The following is a 14150-nucleotide window of genomic DNA, read 5'->3' as shown; positions in this document are numbered from 1 at the left end:
GCTTGAGAGAAACAAAATCATAATAAAATGATTAAAGAGGATATAGATGCAGAGATTAATAATTGGTGTACTTACTAAAGGAACAGAACTAATGGCAAGACAAATACACCCAATCGAAAAAACTGACCATTTAGCAAAAGATAGATAATCCAATGGAACAGAAAATACAGGGAAAGGTTTTTCACATAAGGTAATTAAAACCAAATATATACTTTTAATTAATACATTTTTGTGCTATTGAAAATGTTAACAGAGCTTAACTCAGTGGTTCACACCTGTATTCCCAGCTACTCAGGAGGCTGAGGTGGGATGATTACTTGAGTCTGAGAGTTTCAGAACAGCTCGAGAAACATAGTGAGACCCTGTCTCTTACAATGTTTTTTAAGTGTGGTTGCACATGTAGTTCCAGCTATTCCAGAGGCTGATGCAGAAGGATCGCTTGAGCTCAGGAGTTCAAGGATGCACTGAGCCATGATCGCACCACTGCAGTTCATCCTGGATGACAGAACGAGATGCAATCTCTAAAAAAAATCAATCAATCAATAACAAATAAGTGACATAAAATACATGCTCTGTTGAAATTTTATTTTCATTTGTGATAAAATTGAAAATTTAGTATTATCAAAAACTACCTGTTTGAGAGACCCCTGTTAAGAAAGGGAAGGCAGCATTTCTTCATTCCTAAAATTGTGGTGAGACTTTTGGCATAGTTGTTTTCATTGTTATTCATACGTATGGAATAAGAATCTAAAACCAAGACTAGAAACAAAACTCTTTGTCAGCCCACATAAGGCCTCCTATGGTGTGTTCAGTGTGAACCTGTTCAGCTTTCTCATTTACGACACACACACAGAAATTACAAGTCCAACATCACCCTCTACCTTACGTCGTACATACTCTTTAGAGAACAGAGAGCACCTTTTGTATTCCTATACCAATGCTTCTCAGCTGAGGGCTAAGAAGGCACTTTTCCTTCCAGCAGACATTTGGCAATATCTGGAGATATTTTTGGTTGTCCCAGCTGGGGAGTAGTGGTGTGCTACTGGTGTCTAGAGGATAGAGGCCAGGGATGCTGCTAAATATCTCACAGTGAACAGGGCAGCCTCTACAACAAAGAAGTATCTGGCTCAAAATACCACTAGTGCCAAGACTGGGAAGCCCTGTTTGGCACTCCTAGCACTTGGCATGATAATTTGCACATTGGTGGAGCACCGCGTGGCTTGTTGGTAATTAATTGACAAAGGGTGACTCTAAATACACTATTTTTCTCTCTGTGTATTTAAGAATTAATACCTTAAAGCAGGCATCCCCAAACTTTTTACACAGGGGGCCAGTTCACTGTCCTTCAGACCGTTGGAGGGCCGCCACATACTGTGCTCCTCTCACTGACCACCAATGAAAGAGGTGCCCCTTCCTGAAGTGAGGCAGGGGGCCAGATAAATGGCCTCAGGGGGCCACATGTGGCCCGCAGGCCGTAGTTTGGGGATGCCTGCCTTAAAGTATAGAACTGACTGCAGGCTTCATTTCTTCAAAACACTTTTATATTTACTCCCTTATCTGATAAACAAATCTCGATATCAAGAGGAGAAAAAGGATATATTAGCAGAAACAGCACTGAATGTAGGGTCTAGGTTAAACCTGATTTGACTTATCAGCCGTATATCCACGGTAAAGGTCTTAGTGATTTTTCATTGCTAAAATGATGGTATAAAATAATAATTATTCTTATTTTTAGTTTTAAGACTAGTACTTGGACTCAAGCAGTATGACAACATCTCCATGTTACACATCAGGAAATTGAGACTCAAATAAATTAGTTTAATTTCCCATTGTAACATGACCCATAAAAATCCAAGGAAGGGGAGTTAGTCATCTCATCTGCTCCCAGTAAGATGAAACTTCAACCTATTAAAGGTTTTTTGCCTCATTATTATCATTAATTTTTATGGACATCTCAATGTGACCACAAATATCAGGCACAGAAAACTTACACTGAATTGGGTCATTCACGTCCCTCTTTTTTTAGTTGACAAATAGCCATACCCAGGTGTAGAGGTGAGCCCATATGCACATCATGACCCTAGCCTGGAAATATAATTCTTTCATTTTCTTGGCTACAAAATATGATATTTTTCTTCCTTACACCTTCACTTTCTGAGCAGCTCTAGAAACACATCTGCTTTCTATATGTTGAGGAAGGAAAACATGAATGCTTTATTATGCCCTACATAATCTAATACATTACATCACTTATGGATTGTGTTATGTACAAAAAAAAATCCCAGAAATCTCTAGAGGTACAGAGGCACAGAAAGACCTAGAAAAGCAAGCTTCCTTGGACAAGGAGATGCCAGGGCATCCCTAAAATCTTCAAGCAGCCAGGCTCATGGGTCCAATCCACTCCTTTCAAAATGGACAAGTGATCACTTAATCCCCTAATAAACTTTATTTATAGAAGAGCACTTGAGATTGCAGGCCACCTGTGCACATCTGTTTGGAAGAGCCAGTAAGGTCTGGACAGCAGCCTTGTTCTATAATCAGTGAGATAAGTCAAAGTGAGTAAGTAAGAGTTGGACTCAGACTCTTCACAGTGTGTTCCCTGGACACATAAGGGGCACTCTCACATAGCTGTACATGATTTCTTTTCAGACCAGAAGACCACTACTATCAAGGCAACCCTCCAGTATAATTACTGGCAGGAGAGAAGCCCTTGTCAATGCCCAATTTGTAATTAAGCAGGAATATAAGTACTGTTATGGTCCACTGATCAACATTACCTTAGCGTTTTTATCTTTTCAAAGAAGAAGCAGTGTCTGGTTGCCATATTGAAGTTCACATTATGCATTCTCAGTTCTATTCATGAAAAAGACATCCTTCCAATTTTTTTGGAATGATCTTTGAGAAAAATAATATTCTAAGGAGTAAATGAAACCTAATAGAAAACTGAGCAGAAGATTTGAACAAGCAATTCATACAGGAGAAAATGCAAATGAACTATAAATACATGAAAATATTCTCTATCACATGAATTTAAATCAGAAAAATAAAAAATTAATAAGCTACATTTTTGCTCCATTATCTAAAGAAAAAAAAGACAATGTCAGGTGTTTAAAAAGATGCAGAACAAAAGAACTGTTGCCCATTGCTGGTGACATAAATTAATTTACACTATTTAAAAAAGATTGGTCAATATCCAATAAAGTTGAAGATGCATGTATTTTATCACCTAGCAATTTTATTCCTCAGTATATGTGCTAGAGAAACTCGTGCATATATATGCTATTAATAGCAAGCATAACAAAGAATGAAGCATTGCTTATAAAATAATAACATTGAAAACAATACACATTTCTCAGCATAAAACTGAAAAAGTTGTGGTGGGTTCACAGAATAGGATGTTTTTAACCATGAAAATAAACTAGAGTCACAAGTATACACAAACCCAGTGGAGAGGTGATATAGAATATGTAGTTGTATGTATAAACATTTATATGTATTATCTATCTATATATATACACTCTAGACTACATACGTATCATATACATGTGTATATGTTCTGGCATGTATGACACATGTATATATATGCATGATTATACATATGTGTGTATGTATATGGTCATATTCTTATGTACATACATATGTATACATATACATATTCATATACATGCATGAATATGAATATATATTCATATGTATATACATGTGAATGTATATACATATGTATTTATATGAATATGAATATATACATATGCATTCATATGAACATATATTCATATTCATGTATGTATATGAATATGTGTGTGTATATGAATATATGTATATCTCTATGAATATGTATATGTATATGTATATATGCATCGATATGTATATATGAATATGATTATACATATGTATATATATATATACATACGTATATATGTATATTGTGTGTATGTATATATATGAATATGGATATATATACATATGTATTCATATGAACATGGATATATACACATGTATATACATATGGATATGAATATGCATATACATATGTATTATATGAATATGTATTCATATTCATGTATGTATATGAATATGCATCGATATGTATATATGTGTGTATGTATACATATACATATGTATGCTTATACATATTCATATACATACATGAATATGGATATATACAGATGTTATACATATGAATATGAATATATATTCATATTCATGTATATTTATACATATGTATATATACATACAAATATGAATATATACATATACACATAGGTATAATCATTCATATATACATATAGATGCATATATACATATTCATATATACAGATACATATGAATATGAATATCTGAATATATACATATACATACATACACACATATATATAATCATATTCATATATACATATAGATGCATATATACACTACCTATCAACTCCCTATAAAATCTAGAAGAAACATTCATTTGGATGTGCTAAAATGTATAATCTTATCTCATTTCTGCAAAGTATTTTATTTCCTCTAAGGAAAATCAATCAGCACTCTAAAACAAAACACTCATCTTCTTTTTGTTTGAGTGTGTGTATGTGTCTGAAAGAAAGAGAACATATAATAAAAATGTTTGGCAATTGCTATGGTATAGACACTGACAACCAGAACAGATAGTAGCTACACCATTGTTTCAGCCATATTGGAGCTGAATGTCAGCCTTTCCCATGTGTTTTCAAGATTGCACAATGTGCAATGATAGCAAGTTTGTATTTTATTTTGGATCTATCAAGAAACTCCAGATCTTGATAGTGCACTAGATAGAGGCCATCACTTCTGTATTAAAATCAATCATCTGTGAGGGTCTCATGCTTTGGGTGTTTCTGGGCAGTTCAGATTCTGATTCTAGCTCTGTTAGTCACTGGATTACTCTGAAATTGTAGCATTTCATTACATAACCTCTATTTCACAGACATCCTTTTACACTCAACAGTGGTATAGAAACCTTTGTCAGCATTCAGATTTGTGGCTCAGGAGAAGGAATCCCATAGGATACATAACTTTTAGCTTTTATCTATCTGAACATGTACATGTGTGTTTCTCTTTTTTTTAAGAGAAAGTTACTAATGCATATGCAATAATAAAATTTATTTAAAAACTTATTCAAGAAATCCAGAAATACAAATTTGAAATTCAGCAACTAAAAGATGCTACTGAAAGGGAGAAAACTGAAGTTCCAGGAAATATTTCTAAACTTGAAAACTGCTTTGGAGAAATACCACGCAGGTATTGAAAAGGCCGCAGAGGACTCTTATGCTAAGATAGATGAGAAGACAGCTGAACTGAAGAGGAAGATGTTCAAAATGTACAGACAGCACCTCTTTAAAAACTTAAAATAGTAAAGACGTGGTTTCAAGTATCAAAAACTGCTCTTTGGACCTCTGTTGGTTTTGAACCATTCTACATGACCTGAATAGCTCCACTGCGCCACTAATTTCTGAGGCCACTCTTGGTTGGCAGGTTGGAGAACAAATAAAATGATAAATGCAAGGAGTTAAAGAGAACGTTCCTCTTTGACCTTCAGATTCTCATTATTTACTCCCAGGTTGAAAGAACATGAAAGTTATTGCAAAAGCATTTCAAACATCATCATGATAGAGGGAATCAAACAATTTAATTAAGAGTGAAACATCGGCCAGGTGTGGTACCTCACACCTGTAATCCCAGCACTTTGGGATGCCAAGGCAGGTGGATCACGAGGTCAGGAGTTCAAGACTAGCCTGGCCAAGATAGTGAAAACCCGTCTCTACTAAAAATACAAAAACTAGCTGGGTGTGGTGGCAGGTGCCTGTGATCCCAGCTACTCAGGAGGCTGAGGCAGAGAATTGCTTGAACTTGGGAGGAGGAGGTTGCAGTGAGCTGAGATCATGCCACTACACTCCAGCCGGACTGACAAAGCAAGACTCTGTCAAGAAAAAAAAAAAAAAGGTGAAACATCGATATAAAAGGCTGATGATTCATTCTTGAGGTGCTGATAATTCATATTGGTATGGAAAGAATGCAGGTAGGTAGGACATTTTCAATTCAAAATATTTTGAAAGTTATTTTAAAATTGTTTCATTTATGTGTTGAAATCTTGCAGTCTTTAATCACTTGTTCTATCAGCAACTAACTTGTACATTCCCTAAATGTTAAGATAAATTATAAATTAAATTAGGAGGCAGTCAATAGCACTAATTCATTCACTAAGCATTTCCATACACATACAGTGGGATGAACACTGTAGCACAGTAAAAGTGCACTAAATCTATAACATTCTTTAATTTCCACACTGAAAGAAGAAAATGTACTAAATATAGTTTCTATTGGGTATGAGGAAACAGAATTTGGGCATGATAGCATTGATACATAGAAAAAATAGAAGTTAAAATTTGAGGAAATTAAAGTAGAGGGGAGGTAAATGAGCATGTGAAAATATTCAGTGAAGTAATAATCTGGCACAGTTGGAAGTCACCCATGCTAGGCTGTCAGCTCCAAGAGAGCAAGGGAAATGCCAGTTTTATTCTCAGCTGCCTAATACATAGAAAGTATTCAAAAACCTTTTGCTCAATGATTGAATGAGATGGAGCAGACTGTAATATGTAAGGGCATCATTATTTAAGTGGGAAGTGTAAAATGAAGTTTAAAAATGAAGTTAGGGCTATATTGTACAGAGTCCTGAATGCCAGACTAAGCAATGTAGCCATCTACTTATATGCAAATGATGGGAGTGGATATGTGAGAATTGCATCCAGTAATAGCTAATAGCTCTTATTAAGACAAAGTCAGATAAAACAGCTATCAACTCTGGAAAAACTATAAAAAGCAACTACTCAAATGCACTGGGCAGTGAATAGTAGAAGCAGAACCTGGATAAGATTTGACACTTAAAAAAGGGAATAGTTTTCTATGAATATTCCATTTTCAGAGATTATTTTATAGAAGACAAGTCCCACTGCACATCACATTGAGTATGTAAGACGCCTACAATTTCACTAGTCTGAAGAACGAGAGAATTGAGCTTAGGGCAACTACAGCCAACAGAAAGTGGGGAAGAAAGCCTGGAAAGGATAAAGCAGGAGACAGGAATCCTCAATTCCATGAATCAACTCTGCCCCAATATCTGAATGAATCCTGAATTATGCCTGTACCAAGTGAATTCCAAGCAGCATAGCTAAAGTTAAGGAACAAGTCAGAACAGGCCATCAACCGCAAGGCAGACAGGTTTGTAGTTTGAATTCTGCCAAGTTAACAACCAGCTTTAAAAATACGCAAAATCGCATTACTGGGTATATATCCAAAGGATTATAAATCATTCTGCTATAAGGACACATGCACACGAATGTTCACTGCAGCACTGTTTACAATAGCAAAGACCTGGAACCAACCCAAATGCCCATCGATGATAGACTGGATAGGGAAAATGTGGTACATATACACCATGGAATATTACGCAGCCATCAAAAATGATGAGTTTGTGTCCTTTGTAGGGACATGGATGAACCTGGAAACCATCATTCTCAGCAAACTGACACAATAGCAGAAAATCAAACATCGCATGTTCTCACTCATAGGCGGGTGTCGAACAATGAGAACACATGGACACAGGGAGGGGAGCACTACACACTGGGGTTCGTTGGGGGGAAATAAATAGGGGAGGAATGGGGGTGGCGAGGTGGGAAGAGATAGCATGAGGAGAAATGACAGATACAGGTGAGGGGAAGGAAGGCAGCAAACAATACTGCCATGTGTGTACCTATGCAACAATCTTGCATGTCCTTCACATGTACCCCAAAACCTAAAATGCAAAAAAAAAAAAAAAATAGAATTGGCCGGGCGCAGTGGCTCACGCCTGTAATCCCAGCACTTTGGGAGGCCGAGGCGGGTAGATCACACAGTCAAGAGATCGAGGCCGGGCGCGGTGGCTCAAGCCTGTAATCCCAACACTTTGGGAGGCCGAGGCGGGTGGATCACGAGGTCAAGAGATCGAGACCATCCTGGTCAACACGGTGAAACCCCGTCTCTACTAAAAATACAAAAAATTAGCTGGGCATGGTGGCACTTGCCTATAATCCCAGCTACTCAGGAGGCTGAGGCAGGAGAATTGCCTGAACTCAGGAGGCAGAGGTTGCCGTGAGCCAAGATCGCGCCATTGCACTCCAGCCTGGGTAACAAGAGCGAAACTCCGTCTCAAAAAAAAAAAAAAAAGAGATCGAGACCATCCTGGTCAACATGGGGAAACCCCATCTCTACTAAAAATACAAAAAATTAGCTGGGCATGGCGGCACGTGCCTTTAATCCCAGCTACTCAGGAGGCTGAGGCAGGAGAATTGCCTGAACCCAGGAGGCGGAGGTTGCGGTGAGCCGAGATCACGCCATTGCACTCCAGCCTGGGTAACAAGAGTGAAACTCCGTCTCCAAAAAAAAAAAAAAAAAAAAAAAAAACAAAAAAAATTCAGAATCCAGAATTTCTACAACATATTATTTAACAATTCAGAATAAGATCTGAAGTTATTTTACACAAATGACATAGGCCTATAATACATATTTTAAATAGAAAAGATAATGATTTCCAATTCCCAGATTCCCAGGTGACCTAGATGTTGGAATTAGCAGACAAAAATTCTAAGGCAGTTTTCATATCTGTGCTGAATAAAGTTAAAGAAAATACACCTATAATAAGCTAAAAGATAGTGAATGTCAGCAGATAAATCCTAGAAATAAAAAGTAAATATCTGAAATATATAAATAACATTACTAGAGCAGAATGGATTTAATAGAAAAATGGAGATGACAGAAGAATTCAGTGAATGTGAAAATAAATCAGTGAGAGGTACTCAATCTAAAGATACAGCTAATATAGAAAACAAATTATCAGAGCTTCAGAAATTGAAAGAAAGTAGGAACCCATCTCCTATACCCAGGAGCATACTGGGCACCCTTCCCAACATCCTACCCCAAATCCCCTGTCCCAACACAAAAATAATGGAGAATCTTGAGTGCCTTCAAGGGAGATTCCAGGCACCTAGCAAGCCTTGAGAAGTAAATGAGCAACCTGATAAGCAAGAAAGTAATAATAGCTTAAGACAATAGCCACGGAAGTTAGAGCCATGAGATATTTGGTTCTTGATAGAAACTAAAAATAACATCTTGACACATGTCTCATCGTAACATATGCCCCTGTTTTTTGGTTTTTTTTTTTCAGATGCAGGAGTGATAAGGGGGAACTGAGGACTAAATTGTTCAAATGGTCTTCCTAAGGGGCCTGGAAGAAGTCACATCTACAAGCCAGAACTTACATATCTTTCTGCTGACCCAAAATTTTTAAAGAAAACTTTTCTTCCCTAACCAACTGCAAATCAGAAAATATTAGAATCTACTTACAACCTGTAAGCCTCCGCTTCAAGATACCCCATCTTTTTAAACCAAAGCAATGAATAAGCTCCATATATTGATTTATGATTTTGCCTGTAACTTCTTTCTTGAAATTTACCCATTTCTTTAAAGACACTTGCTTGAAAGCCATCAGGAAGATGAGTCTGATGTGTGCACTGCCACATTCTCTGTGCCTGGTACCCTGCAAATAAATACCCTCCATTCTGCAGTGGCAAACCTCAGTGTGAATATTTGGCCGCTCTGTGAATATTGACCCACTGTATGAGTGGACTCACTTTGATTTGGTAACAACAACCTATGGGGAATATAAAAAGCTCTAACATACACATTATTGGTGTTCCAGGAGACAAAAAGAAACAAGTAGGAAAAAATATTTTAGGAAGTAATGACCAAAAATTTCTCAAAGCCAGAGTTTTCATAAGCTCATGATCCTCATATAGGGTACATGCAAATAATACCACATATTTTCTCATAAGTAGTAGACTGCTGAAAACCAAGGAAAAAGACAGACTCCTAAACCTGGCTGACAGAAATGTCAATGTTTGTTTAGGAAAAAAAGGCAATTTATCATTGGCTCTCTGTTAGAAAAGTTGGAGGCCAGAAGATTGTGAAATACTGTCTTAAAAGCTCTAAGAGAGAAAAAAAAAAATATATATATATACACACACACACACACGTATATTTATACACACACATACATATATATCAACCCAGAAATGTACACAGTGATAATATTTTTAAGAGTAAAAGCAAAATAAATACACTTCCAAATCAAAGAAGAGTAAAAGATTAGTCATAAGCAGAATTATGCTATAAAAAAGTAAAGATCTTCAGGCAGAAGGGAAATGGTGCCAGATAGAAAACCGCATATTTAGAATTGAATAAAAAAGAAGTCACTGGAAATGTGTAAATGGAAATGATAAATACTCAAGATGTGAGGAATCAACGAAGATTTTTTAGTGTAAGTCTGAATTATTTGTGAGCTTGTTATTGTTACTAATCTGTGAAATGTTCCAAGAAAATACAAAGAACATTTCAAAGGTATATATTATATAGCTATGATATTGTAAAATGTATATTTGTTCTTTTACCCTGTTTCTGACAATACAATTTTTAAAAATTCTTAGAATCTCCAAAGTGGTGTCTTTTTTTATGGTAATAAGTTGACTGACAGCTGGTAAGTCCTGGGCAGCTTCAGGATGGGGGTTGGTCATCTGAATGACCTAAGCAGGGTTAGAGAATTGGGACATTCAGCCTTCAAGGAGGGGAGAAGGGCTGCAGGCTTAATCTTAAACATGACTGAGAAAAATGTCATCATTTTAAAAAAACAAACTGTAATTGGCTTTTCATTAAAAAAAAATGAAGGCAAGAAAATAGTGAAATATGGTCTTATAAGTTCTCAAAAAGGAAAAAAAAAAGTACCCGCATGTTTATAGTTAATGGCCAATGAATTGATCATTGTCTACTGGTCATCAATCCTAAATGATTTAATCAATCATGCCTATGGAATGAAGACTTCATAAACCCCCCAAAAACTGGGTTTGGGGAGCTTCCAGATGGACAAAGGTGAAGGTGTTTGGAGATTGGTACGTGGAGAGGGCGTGGAAGCTCTGTGCCCCTTCCCATGCCTCACCCTACGTGTCTCTTCATCTGTATCCTTTGTTATATCCTTTATAATAAACCGGCCGGGCGCGGTGGCTCAAGCGCCTGTAATCCCAGCACTTTGGGAGGCCGAGGCGGGTGGATCATGAGGTCGAGAGATCGAGACCATCCTGGTCAGCGTGGTGAAACCCCGTCTCTACTAAAAATACAAAAAATTAGCTGGGCATGGTGGCATGTGCCTGTAATCCCAGCTACTCAGGAGGCTGAGGCAGGAGAATTGCTTGAACCCAGGAGGCGGAGGTTGCGGTGAGCCGAGATCGCGCCATTGCACTCCAGCCTGGGTAACAAGAGCGAAACTCCGTCTCAAAAAAAAAACAAAAACAAACAAAAAAAATAATAATAAACCAGTGAGTTTAAGTGTTTCCCTCGGTTGTGTGAAATACTTTAGCAAATCAATGGAACCGAAGGAGGGGTCATGGGAATCCTGATTTATAGAAGCTCAAGCAAAATAACCTGAGGCTTGCAATAGGCATTGGAAGCAAGGAGATTGTGGGACAGTCTGGGGGGACTAGGCCCTTAACCTGTGGGATCTAACACAATCTCAGCATAGACAGTGTTAGGATTGAATTGGAGGGCACTCACCTGGTGCCACTGCAGAATTGATAGGCTGCTTGCTAGTGAGGAAAGCTCTACATATATTTGGTCACAGAAGTCTTCTGTGTTGACTATTGTGGGGTGAGAGCACAGGAAAAACAATCTGAGTTTTTGCCACTCAGAAGCATTTTTTAAAAACCTATAAATTGAGTTGTAATGAAAAATAAAGCTAGGTTAATAATTTGGAACAAAAATCTCACTTGCACATAATATATTGATGGTGTCTTCCACACTTGAGAGAAGCCACTCACAGATCTATGAATTTAATCTACATTAGTAAGAGACTTAGACCTGATTCATTGCTAGGTCCTCAGCATCCACAGGTAAAAAGGTTAAAGAAAGACATTCTGAGAAACAAATGAGAGGCAGCTATCAGAACATGAGATGCTTTTGGGAAGAAGAAAGCACCATTGGTTACCATATCTGTAGGTTCTACAAGGCAAGGACACATCAGAAACTCAGGAAAAGGAGAGCTAGCTCTGATACCAATAACATCCAAACACAGGAAGTATAGCTGGTAGACGTTCAGAGACATTATAGTTCAAATTCTTGTTGTTAGCCAAGAAAACTAAGGCTCCAAAATGTTAAATGACACTCATATGTAAAAAAAAAAATAAAAAATAAAAAAAAGTTTTCATATCAGAATGAAAGGCAAGAACCCAGACAAAAAGAACTGAAGTTGGTGATTTATTGATTATTGTAGGTCATATAAAAGATATCAATAATTTATTTATCTAGAAGAAAACAATGGTCTAGTAGCAACATACTACCATTTAGCTTATGCAAATTCTATAATACGCACTCTGCTTGTTGTTTCCATCTCTTTCTCTTAAAAAATAAAGATACAATGGGCTGTACACTCACCTGTGTACTATATACTATCATGAACATTCTGTGTGAGCACATATTATATATACATTACTCTTTATAGAGAGAGATCTAGATAAGGTATAGATCTTCTACACTGAAAGAAAAATGAATTTTGTCTTAGTAGAGCCACTTTACCTTGTGTCTCCTTTTTGCAGCTGCTTGTCTGTAACCTAACTAATAGAGAAGTTGTAACCAGGAAGTAGGGCACTGCCATAACAAAAATATAAAAATGTTTGGGATTTTCTAAATGGTTTAGTGGTGAGTGGCAAAAACACAGATATCACATCTTGGGAAGCTAGTGTCAAACTACTTGGTTACAACTTTTAGGCAGACCGTAAGTTTTTAAGGACAACCAGGAATACAATTGTTTGAAACACTCAAAATGATTTGGTATGTTGAATGCTCCATGCTGCTTCTAGCAAAGTCTTAAAACGGGGAAAGCCTGAGAAAGAACATGCAGGCAAAATGGAATGAAGTTGAGCTCTGGGGATTAATACCTTAGCGGGGAGAGATCCAAGATGGCTGATTAGGAGCAGCTCAGGATTGCAGCTCCCAGTGAAAGCATGGAGGGTGAGTAGATGCTGCATTTCCAGATGGATTTTTATTGCCCACAGACCAGGAGATTCCCTGGCAGAGGAGCCCCACAGGTCACCAGCATGGTTGTTTTGGCCAGCACAGCTGTTTTGGCCAGTGCCCCAGTGCTGTGGTTCTCCACACAAAATACACACACGTCCAGGCACTATTTTAGCTGGTGATTGGATCTCCTGGGATAGAGAGTCACCCATTCAACTGATAAAAAAGGAGGGGGACTGAGGGGGACTGAAACAGGGAGCCAGGCCAGGAGATTCCCCAGCACAAAAGCACCATGAATCTTAGCACAGCTGTTTCAGCTGGTGCAGTGGGTCGCTACACAGGGAATCACACAGATCCTGGCACCCTTTCAACAGGTGACTGGAACACTGGAAGACAGCATCACCCATTCAACTAGAAGAAAAAAAAGGGCTCCAAGGCAGGGAGCCAGGTGATCAGGCTTGGCTGGTCCCACCTCTACAAAAAAACACCAATCTGAAATGCTCTGGATTGAGAATTTCACAGCAAGCACAGCTGAACCCAGGATGGTCCAGCTCTTTGGGGGAGGGGTGTCCGCCATTATCGGGGCAGTCCACCACTATTGAGGTAGTCTCCCATTGCTGAGGCAGCCCGCCATTACAGAGAGAGTCCGCCATTATAGAGGTGGCTGCCATTGCCGAGGCAGTTCTAACTATACCCATATAAACAGGACTGCAGGGAAGTTCACACAGCAGCTGGGCGGAGCCCACAGCTGCTCAGCAAAGCATCTGCAGACAGGCAGTGACTAGGCTTCCTCCTGGCTGTGCAAGGCAGCCCTGAAAAAAGGCAGCAGCACAACAGAAACTCATAAATAAAGCCCTAAATCCGTGGGACAGAGTGCCTGGGGGAAAAAAGGGGGTGGGGGGAGTTATGAGTTCTACTGCAGCAGACTTAAACGTACCTGCCCAGCAGCTCCAAATGAAAAACGGAGCTCACAGCTCAGCACATGAGCTCCTATAAAGGAAAGATTGTCTCCTCAAGCAGACCCTCGTATATCCAAAGAG

The 14150-nt window shown here is 38.2% G+C and overlaps 1 long non-coding RNA gene across 1 annotated transcript in view; it reads left to right on the top strand.

The window, feature by feature from the left end:
* The window catches only part of LOC104652989 (uncharacterized), a 155696-nt gene extending 141751 nt beyond the window's left edge, over nt 1-13945 (top strand). Inside the window, exon 5 of the long non-coding RNA XR_012517854.1 lies at nt 9221-13945. This is a non-coding gene — a long non-coding RNA (uncharacterized LOC104652989). The remainder of the gene's footprint in view (nt 1-9220) is intronic.
* Nucleotides 13946-14150: the final 205 nt, after the last annotated feature.

The sequence above is a fragment of the Saimiri boliviensis genome, chromosome 5 (genome assembly GCF_048565385.1).
Source record: "Saimiri boliviensis isolate mSaiBol1 chromosome 5, mSaiBol1.pri, whole genome shotgun sequence".
NCBI lineage: Eukaryota > Metazoa > Chordata > Mammalia > Primates > Cebidae > Saimiri > Saimiri boliviensis.
Note: the sequence above shows the minus strand (reverse complement) of the source record. Positions and strands in the feature narration are given on the sequence as shown.